At 38.5% G+C, this 15,160-nt stretch overlaps 1 pseudogene; it reads left to right on the top strand.

Moving 5' to 3' along the window:
- The first annotated feature begins 7,840 nt into the window (after nucleotides 1–7,840).
- LOC128646988 (short-chain specific acyl-CoA dehydrogenase, mitochondrial-like) lies at nucleotides 7,841–14,037 on the top strand (annotated as a pseudogene).
- The last annotated feature ends 1,123 nt before the right edge of the window (nucleotides 14,038–15,160 follow it).

The following is a 15,160-nucleotide window of genomic DNA, read 5'->3' as shown; positions in this document are numbered from 1 at the left end:
TATGTGCATAAGGACAGAATCCATTTTAACCCTGCATCACACACTATAACTGCCTTTCCCCCTACAAATCTTTATCTATGATATGTGTATAAGGACAGAATCCATTTTAATCCTACATCACACACTATAACTGCTTTTCCCCCTACAAATCTTTATCTATGATATGTGTATAAGGACAGAATCCATTTTAATCCTACATCACACACTATAACTGCCTTTCCCCCTACAAATCTTTATCTATGATATGTGTATAAGGACAGAATCCATTTTAATCCTACATCACACACTATAACTGCTTTTCCCCCTACAAATCTTTATCTTTGATATGTGTATAGGACATAATCCATTTTAACCCTGCATCACACACTATAAATGCCTTTCCCCCTGTCTTTATTACCTTAAAAACTTTCATTTCTCTGTCTTCCACTTTGATAAGAAAGGTGTCATCTGCATTGTTTGCACAGGCCTTGTTTGATCCTACAGTAATTTATGACCTTTGCTAATTAGAAGCATGTGACTATTATTACCTTTAAATTGAATACCCCTAGCTTGTTACATCAGTGCAGCGTGTGCAGTTCTCTAAGTGTGCTAGTTCATAAGTGTAGAGAGTTAAAACAAGGGAGTTAGACAAAGGAGTGGACAACAGAAATAAGTACTTTCAAATCTCCTAAATTAACTGCAAACATGCTACACTTTTCTAATGCCTACATGATCCTTTTCCGCCCTTCTCCTTAAAGTCACAGCTCTTCCTTTCACAAACAGCACTCAGATAATTAATATTTCTCCTTCTCTTCTACCTTCCCCCTCTACAACACACACAAACTCTATACCTATCTCACATCCCTCAGTCAGCCACGCTTTACTGATCCTAAACTTAAACACATTCTCATCTCCTTTTGCTCACCATCTTTCTTCTTCTTGCAGCAGGGGATGTCTCACCTAACCCAGGTCCACCCTCTGCTTCCCTCAGATCACTACCCCAAATGACACCTCATACACCTTGCCCACGTAACCCGCTAAACCTAATTAACTACACCTCTGTTAGTACACCCCAATTCTTCTGTGCCCTTTGAAATGAACGCTCTGTATGCAATAAGCTTATATCTATTCTCAACCTGTTTATTTCACATTTACTTAACCTGTTAGTCCTCACTGAAACCCTCCTCTAACACAACTGCTGTAGCCTCTCTGTCCTATGGCGGCCTGCACTTCAGTCACACTCCCAGGCCAAGAGACAAACAAGGAGGGGGAGTATGAATTCTGTCTCCACACAGTACCTTTCACTGCATTCCTTCACCCCCCCTCTCTTTCCTTCTCATCTTTTGAAGTTCATGCTATGCGCCTCTTCTCCCCTCTAGCTCTTTGTGTTGCAGTTATCTATCACCCCCTGGCCCAGCATCACAATTTCTTGACCACTTTGAAACCTTGGCTTCTACACTTTCTCTCTGGTATTGTCCCTTCTCAATTTCTCACAACTAACTCCATTCTTGATTCACTACAATCTGGTTTCCGCCCTAAACACTCAACAGAAATCACTCTTGCTAAAGTAACAAATGACCTGTTATCAGCTAAAGCAAAAGGCCACTACTCCTTACTAATTCTTCTTGACCTATCTGCTGCTTTTGACACAGTCGACCATCCTCTCCTCCTAAAAATAATACATTCATTTGGCATTCATTTTGGCAGCCCTTTCCTGGTTTGCCTCATATCTCTCAAACCACTCATTTTCAGTTTCCTTTAGCAACATATCTTGCGATCCTATGCCTCTCTCAGTTGGAGTACAGCAAGGCTCTGTGTTGGGCCCCTATACATCCTCCCTTGGAACATTTATAGCCTCCTTTGGATTCCAGTACCACTTATATGCTGATGATACCCAAATCTATCTCTCCCTCTTTAGTCAACCAGATTTCCAACTGCCTCTCTGCAATTTATTCTTGGATGTCTTCACACTACGTCCAACTCAATCTGTCGAAAAATGAGCTGCTTCTTATTCCCCCCTCTTCGAGACATCCAACACCTGACATTTCTCTGACGGTTGGAAACTCTATTTTCAACACCTCACCCCAGGTCCGCTGTCTTGGGGTCACACTTGATTCAGAACTCACATTCAACCCACATATACAAGCACTTACCAAATCCTGCCGTTCACACTTACACAACATTTCCAGAATTTGTCCCTTCCTTAATCAAAAAACTACAAAAATACTTATTCATTCTCTCATTTTGTCATGCATTGATTATTGCAATCTACTCCTAAATGGCCTTCCAAAACACTGCCTCTCCTCCCTCCAATCTATTATGAATGCTTCTGCTAGACTCATCCACCTAAGTCGCCGATATACATCAGCTGCTCCGCTCTGCCAGTCTCTACACTGGCTCCCCATACACTCCAGAATACAATTTAAAGTATTACCTTAACTTACAAAGCACTCAACAGTCTAACCCCCAACTATATTTCCTCTCTCATTGTGAAATATTCCCCATCCCGTTCTCTTTGATCAACCTCTGACCTACGTCTCTCCACTCCTGTTATCTCTACGTTCCACTCCCACCTCCAAGACTTTGCATGTGCTACTCCTGTCCTCTGGAACTCTCTACCCCGCTCCATAAGACTGTCTCCAACCAGCCTAAGTGACCAAAATTACACAATTGCTCACTGAAATAGGCTCCCTTACAGAGATAAATAAGTGTTCTTTTCAGATACACAGCTATAACTCACAGATTCATACACACACTGTAATGTGGAATATGCAGGTTGTCAGGAGGCTTAGGTTAGTGCACTGGTCCTCAGACTTCCCTAACAGGCCAGATTCTCATGATTCCCTTGGAGCAGGTTAATAATCATGTTTACTAATCAGCTGATTATTTAGTTCAGATATCCAGAAAATCTCGCCTGTTAGTGAGGCCTGAGGACAGGTTAGCCTGTCAGCAGGTCATTCAGATGTACACACTGATAATGCGAGTGTGATCTGTGTCTCAGCGTTTTTATTTGAAACGTCAAGTATGAGAGTCAGTTGACTGCCCAGTGTCTGAGGGGGGTTGGCATGTGGTTGAGGTGGAGGAATAATATTCAGACACTTTTGCCACTGAGGATATTTCTGACCATAATGAGCAATAACACTGTACAGAGGCTGAGATTGTCTTTAATTAGTAGTTTTATATTTTAACAGATTACATTGTATTTAAATAATTAGATATTTGAGAATACAAGAAAAAAAAACTTTTCTAATATAAAATAAAAAACACAAGAAACCAGCATTAATGATAAAATAATTCTATTTTATTGTTGAGTAGAGATCCCTGTCAATTGGTTTTACACCAAAAAATGATTTGCTTGAAAGACAGATGAATACACTTTTCTTGTAAATGAATGTTTTACATCCCCAATGTTTTCCATCAATGCCATGACTATAATTTTGTAGTTGATATTGTTGGTTACAGGTTTCACATATGTGACTGTTCCTTATTAACCTAGGACTGGCTAGCCAACGCCTCTGTGTCATGGAGATTCTCTGCCAGGCTTGAAAGTCTCCATATCTCACTTTGAATGTTTCCTGCATTCATGACATTTTGAACTATGGTGGTTCGATTTAAAGAAGGTCTTCCTGCTATTACTACTTTTATAGGATTATATGCTTAAAGGGACATAACATAAGTTGGGATAGAGACAAAATATAATAATATGTACTTTAATTACTTTATCTACAAATTTGTACTGCAGCGTCTCACCATTAACCCTTTCTTTTAAGTTTCTGAATTGTAAAGCTCTAACTCCCCCCACACATTTCCTTTTATGGCTGTATCTATATCTATTGTTGCTTTGGTAGAATACAAAAGTGCATAGGGATTATCTGCTGGAGCATGCCTAGAAGCTGTGAACTCAGTTGAAAAACAATGCCTGTGTCTAAACACTGAAAGGGGGGTGGCGTACAATGCTCCAGACAGCAGGGCTAAGTAAGTATTTTTGAAAATTATTTTAAAATTCTTGCCAGCAATTTTTAAAAAAAATGTTATGCAAACTATTTTAATTAATTAGCCCTTTTAGGATATGCATAAATCTCAACCTGTTTTATAGCACTTTAAAGAGACAGTCTACTCCAGAATTTTTATTGTTTAAAGGGACAGTCTAGGCCAAAATAAACTTTCAGATAGAGCATGTAATTTTAAACAATTTTCCAATTTACTTTTATCACCAATTTTGCTTTGTTCTCTTGGTATTCTTAGTTGAAAGCTTAACATAGGAGGTTCATATGCTAATTTCTTAGACCTTGAAGCCCACCTCTTTCAGATTGCATTTTAACAGTTTTTCACCACTAGAGGGTGTTCACGTATTTAATATAGATAACACTGTGCTCGTGCACGAGAAGTTATCTGGGAGCAGGCACTGATTGGCTAGACTGCAAGTCTGTCAAAAGAACTGAAAAAAGGGGCAGTTTGCAGAGGCTTAGATACAAGATAATCACAGAGGTTAAAAGTATATTATTATAACTGTGTTAGTTATGCAAAACTGGGGAATGGGTAATAAAGGGATTATCTATCTTTTAAAACAATAAAAATTCTGGTGTAGACTGTCCCTTTAAAAAGATAGCTAATCCCTTTATTAACCAACACAATTGTATTAATACACTTTTTACCTCTGTGATTACCTTGTATCTAATTCCCTATCCAGACTGCCCCTTTATCTCAGTTCCTTTTTTGACAGATTTGCATTTCAGTCAATCAGTGCTGACTTTTAAATAACTCAACGGGAGTGAGCACAATGTTATCTATATGGCACACATGAACTAGCAGTATCTAACTGTGAAAAACTTTCGAAATTCCCTGAGATAAGAGGCGGTTCAACGGCTTAGAAATTTGAAAATGAGCCTACCTAGGTTTAGCTTTCAACAAAGAATACCAAGAGAACAAAACCAATTTGATGATAAAAGTAATTTGGAAAGTTAGTTAAAATTGCATGCCCTATCTCTTATAAAATGTTTATGTTTTTATAATGAACTATACATAAGCCCTTGAGTTGAAGGTAACATAACAATCCTGCTATCCATACAATAGCATAGCTCTGCATTTGTCTCGTAATATGTGAAAGGTCATGGCTGTTTCTCCATATTATATTAATACATTTATTGGCAGCCTGGCTGTTAGTGTCTAATTTCTCAGTTAAAGGGACAGTCTACAATAGAATGTGTATTGTTTTAAAATATAGATAATCCCTTTATTACCCATTCCCCAGTTTTGCACAACCCAGTTATTATTATAAATTAATATACAAATACAAAAGGCAGGCCAAAGCACTAGCCACAGACGTCAATATATAAAATCCAAAAATGTATTTGAACTTCGTTAAAAACATAAGGTAAACAGCCATGAATACCGCATAGATATTCAGCAAACAAAGTGGAGCCATGCTCCTAGGCAGACATGTTTTGCGCTAGACGCAGTTGTTTACTGCTTATAGGAGCACCGGCTTACATTCACATTTCCTCTTAAAGTTACAGTACATTTTTAAAACATTCTATGCTACACAGTAATTTAAGGAAACAAAAAGGTCCATCGTTATACAATATTGCTACAAATGTTTCCATCGTATATTCATACGTTACAGATAAATTACAAAATAGTTTACATATGATTACTCGCCATTGTACTTCCAAATATTTACACAGAATAGTTCAAATATTTACATATCCCAAATACGTTTTTATCAAAAATTCCAGTCTGTAAACTTTTTCCAGACTTTGTTTCAAACGTATAAATCAATATCCTTTCTAAAATTGAGACCACGGGGGATAGATGTACTGAGGGTAACGATCCAAAATACTGATCTAAGATTTAACTTATTCTCTCTATTCCCCCCTCTTCTCCAGATGGGAACATGATCAATTCCTTGCACAGTTAACAAAGTAGAGTCGGAATTGTGAAGCTCCCTAAAATGCTTAGCTATGGGGGTATCAGATTTGGGGTCTTCAATAGATCTTATGTGCTCCAAAACCCTGTCCTTTAGGCCCTAAAACTGAGGGGTCTCAGTTTTCCCTACATACTGTTTTGAGCACCCCCTACAGGTCAATAGGTATATTACATGTGTGGTTGCACAATTGACGTAGAAATTAATTTTGTGTGTACGATCTGTGTGAGTAGAGGTAAATTCCCTCTATTACATAGTCACAAGTTTTACATATGTTCCTTCTACATTTAAAGAAACCCTTCCTTTGCTTTAGCCAACATGACTTAGTATCCCTTGGAAGATCTAAAGGAGAGACATAGTTGCCTATTGTCTTTCCTTTCTTTGAAATAAAAGCTCAGCCACCTTGTACTATTTTTCTCAGTATAGGGTCAGTATACAAAATTGGAATACATTCCTTACTTATGTTATATATACACCTCTATATTCCACACTATATGTTGTTATAAACTTGGGCTTTTTATTTTTCTTTGAAGATGCCTTAGGTTTATAGCTCAGCAATTGCTCTCTATGGATGAGATCTACCTCTGTTTTAGCTTTATTTAAAATCTCTTCATCATATCCTCTAGGGATAGACCGATATATTGGAGCGGCCGATTATTAGGGCCGATATTTGGAATTTCTGAAATGTCTGTTCTTGTATTTTTAACCTCATGATTCAATAAAGTCTTTGTTTTTTTATTTGGAAACTAGTTGTTTTTTTCTTTTTCTGTAAGTTTATATTCACTCACATATAAAACCTTATATATGTTTACACAGGTAGCCTTATATTAAAAAAAGCAAAACCCAAGATATTGATTTTATTGATAAATAAACCCCTGTAAGAAGACAATAATAAGAAAGGATGTTAAAGGGACGGTAAAGTCAAAATTAAACTATCATAATTAAAACAGAGCATGCAATTTTAAACAACATTCCAATTTATGCCTATTATCAACATTGCTTTGTTCTCTTGGTATCCTTTATTGAATAGTAACCTAAGGTAGGCTCATAAGAGCTCATGATTGTGCACATGTTTTAGTACTCTATGGCAGCAGTGTTTTGCAACATTATTTGTAACAATCTTATAATTTGTTGCAAATACTGGTGCTATAAAGTACTAGAGACGTGCACACTCCTGTCTCCTGAGCTCTTATGAGCCTACCATAAAGGGATATGAAACCCAATTTTTTTTTCTTTTATGATTCAAATAGAGCATGCAATTTTAATCAACTTTCTAATTGACTACTATTATCAATTTTTCTTCGTTCTCTTGCTGTCTTTATTTGAAAAGCAGGAATTTAAGCTTAGGAGACGGACCATTTTTGGTTCAGTACCTGGGTAGAGTGGCTAATTGGTGTCTAAATGTAGCTTCCAATCAGAAAGCGCTACTCGGGGTCTGAACCAAAAATGGGCCGGCTCCTAAGCTTACATTCACGCTTTTCAAATAAATATACTAAGAGAATGAAGAAAATTTGATGGGAGCAAATTTGAAAGTTGCTTAAAATGGCATGCTCTGTCTGACTCATGAAAGGAAAAAAAATTGGGGTTTTATATCCCTTTAATTTACTTATTCAATAAAGAACACCAAAAGAACTAAGCAATTTTGATAATATAAGTTCATTGGAATGCTGTTTACAATTTCTATTGTTCTATTTGAATTATGAGAGATTAATTTGGACTAGACTGTCTCTTAATTCTGACTTTACTGTCGTTTATACTATGACCATGTTCATACCACCCACTACAAAATTCAAAAATCAAATTCAAGAAAAAAAGACGGTAAACCTAACGTCAGTGTTAAATAGATTATTATATACTCGTGAGTAAATATATGATAAACAATCAGAATATTTACTTTTAAACTGGCTGCAGAGTCAATGAGTGAGGGGATCACTGTGGTAGCGATTAAATAAGCGAAGAGAACAGCTGGGACTGACTGGAAGGTTGGTGTAAAAACGTACGGGAAACTGTTACCAAGAAGCGCTACACTCGGTGTCAATACCGGTGCACAGCAACCCCTTCACCTGTATAGAACACAGACAGACACTGATATTTGTGTGGAATGTGGATTTATGTAAGGCGCTTTCTTATGGCCTCAGAACTGGCAGATCTTAGCGGTGACGTCAGAAAGCTGCGCCAGAGTTCCCTCCGGTGTTTTGGAAAAGGCTAAAGATGATAAGAGGGTTTGTTTTTCTGAGTAAACGGTGCCAGGCAGCCAGGACAGGTGAGACAGCGGGTGGTACAGCTATGACCTCTTAACTCTCTGTGACCTTCTTGTGATTTCTGACCTCCCTGTGACCTTCCCCTCTCAGCCCTACGAAGCCTGCACACGGTGTATGAGAATGCCGAATTACCTGAAACCCACCGTATGCTTCGAGAGACATGTCTGGAATTTGCTGAGAAAGAGCTTAAGCCTATAGCGGCCCAACTTGATAAGGAGCACCGTTACCCCCGGGAGCAGGTACGTCAGCCTCAGAGCTGTCAAGTCACATTGTGAGATAGTGTGACGATATTTGTGATCTATACTTCTGCTCACACTGAGGATCAGTAAAATCTCACTATAAAATTAAAATCAGACTATGCCGATTTCTTCCTGTATAGTGGAATTCAGTTACAAAGTTTCGTTGTGGAACTGTAAGTATATTGTAGCTTATTCTCAAATATATAGTGTTAAAGGGAAATGACAGTCAACAAATTAGATGATCTAATTCGTTAGAGCATGTAATTTATGAATATGACCATGCACTACTATGTGTTTAAAGGGACAATCAACACTAAAATTCTTATTGTTTAAAAAGATAGACAACACTTTACTACCCATTCCCAAGCAATTGCACAACCAACATTGTTATATTAATTAATATACTTTATAACGTTTAAACCCTTTACATTTCTGTGTAAGTAAAAACATTTCCCAACACAGAAGCTGCTGGCATGCTCAAAATAGAAGCATTGGGTCAAACTGAGCCTTAGCTGCTAGTTTCATAGATCTAAAGGTATGTCCTAGCTTTGCTGCAATGGAATGCATTTCTAATAAGCTAAACGTTCATTGTCCCTTTAAATAAAGTTATGCAGTCTGCCCAGGGGGTTTAGAGTTTAAAGGGCCATTATAATCTCAAAAGTATATGCTGTAATTCTTTAGAGCATGTGACCCTTCACATCTGTGTGTTTAATCCCAGCAAATGGGTTATTCATATTGTACAAGTATTCCCACGGGAATAGGGCCCATAATTCCCCCTGTTGTCTGTAAAATTGTCTTTATTGTATTGTTTCTCCATTGTACTTTTATCCTTGTACCCATGGGCAGCGCTGTGGAATCTGTTGGCGCTTTATAAATAAAGAATAATAATAATACTGCTCAGGACTGTTGGTCCAGTGTAAAAGTACTGCTCAGGACTGTTGGTCCAGTGTGGAAACTGCTGAGCCAATTAAAAAAAAAAGCTAGGTAAACAAGAGGCCAATACTCAAGTTCTCATGTGGATAGAATATACAGAGCAATAAAAAAATGTATTACCCAAGTAATAGCCATTTGTGTAAAGACAGAGGCATAAGATGACAATGCCTCAATGCTTAGAGAGAGAGAACAAGCTAGGATTAGGAGGTCTGCTATTTCTGCAGGCTCAGCCCAATTATATGGGCATAGTTTTGAGAATAATGGATGTAGACTTCAATCGGCAAAAAATGCTATTTCATACACAAAAATAAACCCAAAGGGGCGGAACTGAAGCTTGAGCAGTCAAGACATATTTTGCTTCTGCTCCGTAATAAACGCAAGTACTTACCTGTTTAAAGTGTATTAAGCAATGCAAAAAATTGACTCTGGCTCGTATGAGCATCTGAGGACTCTGTGTTGAGCAGTAGACTGGTCGCCTGTAGCCATTTCCTTGTTGCACGCATCATCCACTCAGTCTTGTGGAGGACATTGAAAATGGACTTCAGGGATTCACAGTGAGTGATAAATATACATTTTTAACAGGAATCTAAGCATAGGAGCCGGACCATTTTTGGTTGAGCACCTGGGTAGCGCTTGCTGATTTGTGGCTTAAAGGGACAGTCTAGTATAAATTAAACTTTCATTATTCAGATAGGACTTTTAATTTTAATCAACTTTCCCATTTACTTTTACAGTGGGGCAAAAAAGTATTTAGTCAGCCACCAATTGTGCATGTTCTCCCACTTAAGAAGATGAGAGGCCTGTAATTTTCATCATAGGTATACCTCAACTATGAGAGACTAAATGTGGAAACAAATCCAGACAATCAGAATTTATTTGCATATTATGGTGGAAAATAAGTATTTGGTCACCTACAAACAAGCAAGATTTCTGGCTCTCACAGACCTGTATCTTCTTCTTTAAGAGGCTCCTCTGTCCTCCACTCATTACCTGTATTAATGGCACCTGTTTGAACTTGTTATCAGTATAAAAGACACCTGTCCACAACCTCAAACAGTCACACTCCAAACTCCACTATGGTGAAGACCAAAGATCTATTGGAGGACACCAGAAACAAAATTGTAGACCTGCACCAGTCTGGGAAGACTGAATCTGCAATAGACAAGCAGCTTGGTGTGAAGAAATCAACTGTGGGAGCAATAATTAGAAATTGGAAGACATACAAGACCACTGATAATCTCCCTCGATCTGGGTCTCCACGCAAGATCTCACCCCGTGGGGTCAAAATGATCACAAGAACGGTGAGCAAACATCCCAGAACCACACGGGGGGACTAGTGAATGACCTGCAGAGAGCTGGGACCAACGTAACAAAGGCTACCATCAGTAACACACTACGCCGCAAGGGACTCAGATCCTGCAGTGCCAGATGTGTCCCCCTGCTTAAGCCAGTACATGTCCGGGCCTGTCTGAAGTATGCTAGAGAGCATTTGGATGATCCAGAAGCGGATTGGGAGGATGTCATATGGTCAGATAAAACCAAAGTAGAACTGTTTGGTAGAAACACAACTCGTCGTGTTTGGAGGAGAGAGAATGCTGAGTTGCAACCAAAGAACACCATACCTACTGTGAAGCATGGGGGTGGCAACATCATGCTTTGGGGCTGTTTCTCTGCAAAGGGAACAGGGCGACTGATCCGTGTACATGAAAGAATGAATGGGGCCATGTATCGTGAGATTTTGAGTGTAAACCTCCTTCCATCAGCAAGGGCATTGAAGATGAAACATAGCTGGGTCTTTCAGCATGACAATGATCCCAAACACCGCCCGGGCAATGAAGGAGTGGCTTCGTAAGAAGCATTTCAAGGTCCTGGAGTGGCCTAGCCAGTCTCCAGATCTCAACCCCATAGAAAACCTTTGAAGGGAGTTGAAAGTCCGTGTTGCCCAGCGACAGCCCCAAAACATCACTGCTCTAGAGGAGATCTGCATGCAGGAATGGGCCAACATACCAGCAACAGTGTGTGACAACCTTGTGAAGACTTAAAGAAAACGTTTGACCTCTGTCATTGCCAACAAAGGATATATAACAAAGTATTGAGATGAACTTTTGATATTGACCAAATACTTATTTTCCACCATAATTTGCAAATAAATTCTTTCCAAATCAGACAATGTGATTGTCTGTCTGGATTTGTTTCCACATTTTGTCTCTCATAGTTGAGGTATACCTATGATGAAAATTACAGGCCTCTCTCATCTTCTTAAATGGGAGAACTTGCACAATTGGTGGCTGACTAAATACTTTTTTTGCCCCACTGTATCATCAAATTTGCTTTTTTCTCTTGGTGGTATTAGTTTAAACTAAACATAGATAGGCTCATATGCTAATTTCTAAGCCTTTGAGGGCTGCCTCTTATCACATGCTTTTTAAATCTCTTTTCAACACAAAGAGACGGAAAGTACACGTGGGCCATATAGATAACACTGTTCAGGCACAGGGGGTTATTTAAGATTTAGCACAAAACAATGCTAAATTTAAGACAATAGATAATAAACAGTCACAGTCATGTGATCAGGGGGCTGGAAGAAGGTTCCTAGATACAAGGTAATCACATAAATAAAAAGTATATTAATATAACAGTGTTGGTTATGCAAAACTGGGGAATGGGTAATAAAGGGATTATCTATCTTTTAAAAACAATAACAATTCTATGGTAGGACTGTCCCTTTTAATGTAGCCACCAATCATCAAGTGCTATACAGGGTGCTGAACCAAAATGGTCCGGCTCCTAAGCTTACATTCTTGCTTTTTCAAATAAATATAGCAAGAAAACGAAGAAAGATTGATAATAGGAGTAAATTAGAAAGTTGCTTAAAATTGCATGTTCTATCTCTGAATAATGAAATATTTTTTTTAGATTTAGTATCCCTTTAACTATACTAACTGTACACAAAGTACTCTACTTAAAGGAAGTTAACCCCTTCATTTTTTTTTTTTTTTTAGCATTTACAAAAAGACACACATTCACTTTATTGTTTACAACCTTATGTAATAAAAAACATTTTTTACCCTTTTTATTGTGCAGTATTTGTTTTATTTAGTTAGTACCTGAATGTCTCTTTTCAGAGCCGGATTTCTTCTTGTGAAAGTGCAATACACTAAGATCTGGATCTGCACAGAACTTAGTGTGTGCACTTAAAGGGACACTGAACCCAAATTTTTTCTTTCATGATTCAGATAAAGCATGCAATTTTAAAGCAATTTTCTAATTTGCTCCTATTAGCAATTTTTCTTTGTTCTCTTGCTGTCTTTATTTGAAAAAAGAAGGCATCTAAGCTAAGGAGCCAGCAAATTGTTTGTTTAGAACCATGGACAGCACTAGTATATTGGTGCTATCCAATCAGCAAGGACAACCCAGTTTGTTCACCAAAAATGGGCCGGTATCTAAACTTACATTCTTGCTTTTCAAATAAACATACCAAGAGAATGAAGAAAATTTGATAATAGGAATAAATTAGAAAGTTGTTTAAAATTGCATGCTCTATCTGAATCATGAAAGAAAAAAATTTGTGTTCAGTGTCCCTTTAACAGGAAGAAATACACAAATGTCTATTATACAGTTCTCACGTGTCATAATATATACATAAAATAATGGTATAGTGTGAATCTGCTGGGTCTACTGATAAAAACAAAATGTGTTAGTTTTTCACTAAAATGTCCTACAGTAAGGGTTAAATATTTATCACATCTAGTAACTCCAAAACAGCTCAGCTGTTAAAGGGTTAATCTCGGGTTTGACAATTCCAGTTACCCAGGGATCCATGGTTTGTAAACCTTTCATTTTTGTCTCTTTTAATTGTTTTTAAAATGATCCCACTTATGTCAGATCCGAGCCTGGTCACTACAAATGTGTACGTTTGTGGCTGGCTTCTGTGCTGATGTAAAAAAATATATATATTTTTTTTTAATTTGCCATATTTTAATCTCTATTAAAGTGAACCAGTACATTTTGACTGGTTCACTTCCCTTCCATATATTATCTCAAAATAGCAACATTGTGAGTCTGCTGTAATGACCTTGATATTCCTTCAACAGATACACCAGATGGGGCAGATGGGCCTCTTGGCAGTGGAGGTCCCAGAGGAGATAGGTGGTGCTGGCCTTGATAACTTGGCATATTCTATTTCTTTGGAGGAAATTAGCCGCGGTTGCGCATCCACTGGTGTCATCATGAGCGTCAACAATGTGAGAGCAACACTATGCACGTACAGTGCATATACCTGTAACACTATATGTACACCAAATAATGCCTGTGTTGTTTACTGAAGCTTATTATGTTCCTCACACACACATATTTTTCTAGTCTCTTTATTTAGGACCCATTCTAAAATATGGCACACAAGAGCAAAAAACTCAGTGGATTACTCCATTTTCTAATGGAAACCAAATTGGCTGCTTTGCACTTAGTGAGCCAGGTTAGTAAAGTGACAATTTAAATCTTTACTGTCATTCTGACTGTAGGCATCTTATCCTTGTTTTTGTATTCTTATAAGGTAATGGCAGTGATGCAGGGGCAGCGAGTACTGTTGCTCGGTTGGATGGGGAATATTGGATTCTGAAATGGCACCAAATCCTGGATCACAAATGCTTGGGACCGCTTCAGCTGCTGTGTGTATTTGCAACAACAGACTAAGGCCTTTTAAAACACAAGGTGAGGTTTGATTGACATCTGGCTTGGCGTTCTTCCCTAGGATATTAGCTCCTTGCTTTGTTTCCTGGTTGGAGGATACTTTATTTATGCCAAAACATCTTTCTTTCTTAAGACACGGTGAGTCCACGGAATCGTCAATTTACTGTTGGGAAATAATCACTCCTGGCCAGCAGGAGGAGGCAAAGAGAACCAGCAAGCAAAGGCTGTTAAGTATCACTTCCCTTCCCACAATCCCCAGTCATTCTCTTTGCCTTCAGTACAAGGAAGGAGGTGAAGTTTAAGTGCTAATAAAGAATTTCTTCTATCAAGATTTTGTTATTTTGAAAGCCTGAGCAGGTTTGCTCTGATCTTTCCTGACAATTGGGTATAGCTGTACTCCACGTTAGTCTCTTCAGTAGGGCTGTGGTAGCTTTCAAGCAGTTAGGAACTTGTGAGGTGGGCCTCACTGCGTTTTCCTGACAAGTTGCTGCCCTGATATAGAAAGCCAGAGTAGGCTTACTCTGTCCTTTTCTTAATTCCACAGGTCTCTGTGAGGAGTGGCTTCCTCTCATACCAGGTGAGATGTCCTCCTGCTGGACAGTGAAGAATGCAGGTAAGTGCCATGTTGGGTTTCTTCTGGGGAAGAACTTTGGCACTGGAAGTAGACTGCATATTAACATGGGACTTTGTTTCCTGAGGTCAGGAATCATGAGAGCAGGGTGCAGGCACTGTGTGACGTTAGAGACTTATTGGTGGCTCAGTGACTTTATTTTTCCCCAGTTTTGGAAAATGGTCAGTTGCCCTTTTATCTTTATTTTTTATTGGGGGCAGACTATCAGCATAGCGGTATGTGTTTTATTTAATATGGCCGCTGGGACCGCTCCTGACATCATAGGAGGTGGATCCCTTTCTGTGGCGGCATTGGAATCGCACACTTTCACTGTGAGGTGTGTATTGCTACAGTAACAAGTGCTGCAGCTTATTGGTTCAACGCCTTGTCTGAGTCCCTTCAAGCAGAGACTCATTTGGAGGAGATACAGGATAGGATAAAGGCTCTTAAGTTAGCCAACTCCTTTATTACTGACACTTCTTTGCAGTTCACTAAGTTGGGGGCCAAAATTTCTGGTTTCGCAATT

The sequence above is a fragment of the Bombina bombina genome, chromosome 2, assembly GCF_027579735.1.
Source record: "Bombina bombina isolate aBomBom1 chromosome 2, aBomBom1.pri, whole genome shotgun sequence".
Classification (NCBI taxonomy): Eukaryota; Metazoa; Chordata; class Amphibia; order Anura; family Bombinatoridae; genus Bombina; species Bombina bombina.
This window is presented reverse-complemented; position numbering and strand designations above follow the sequence as displayed.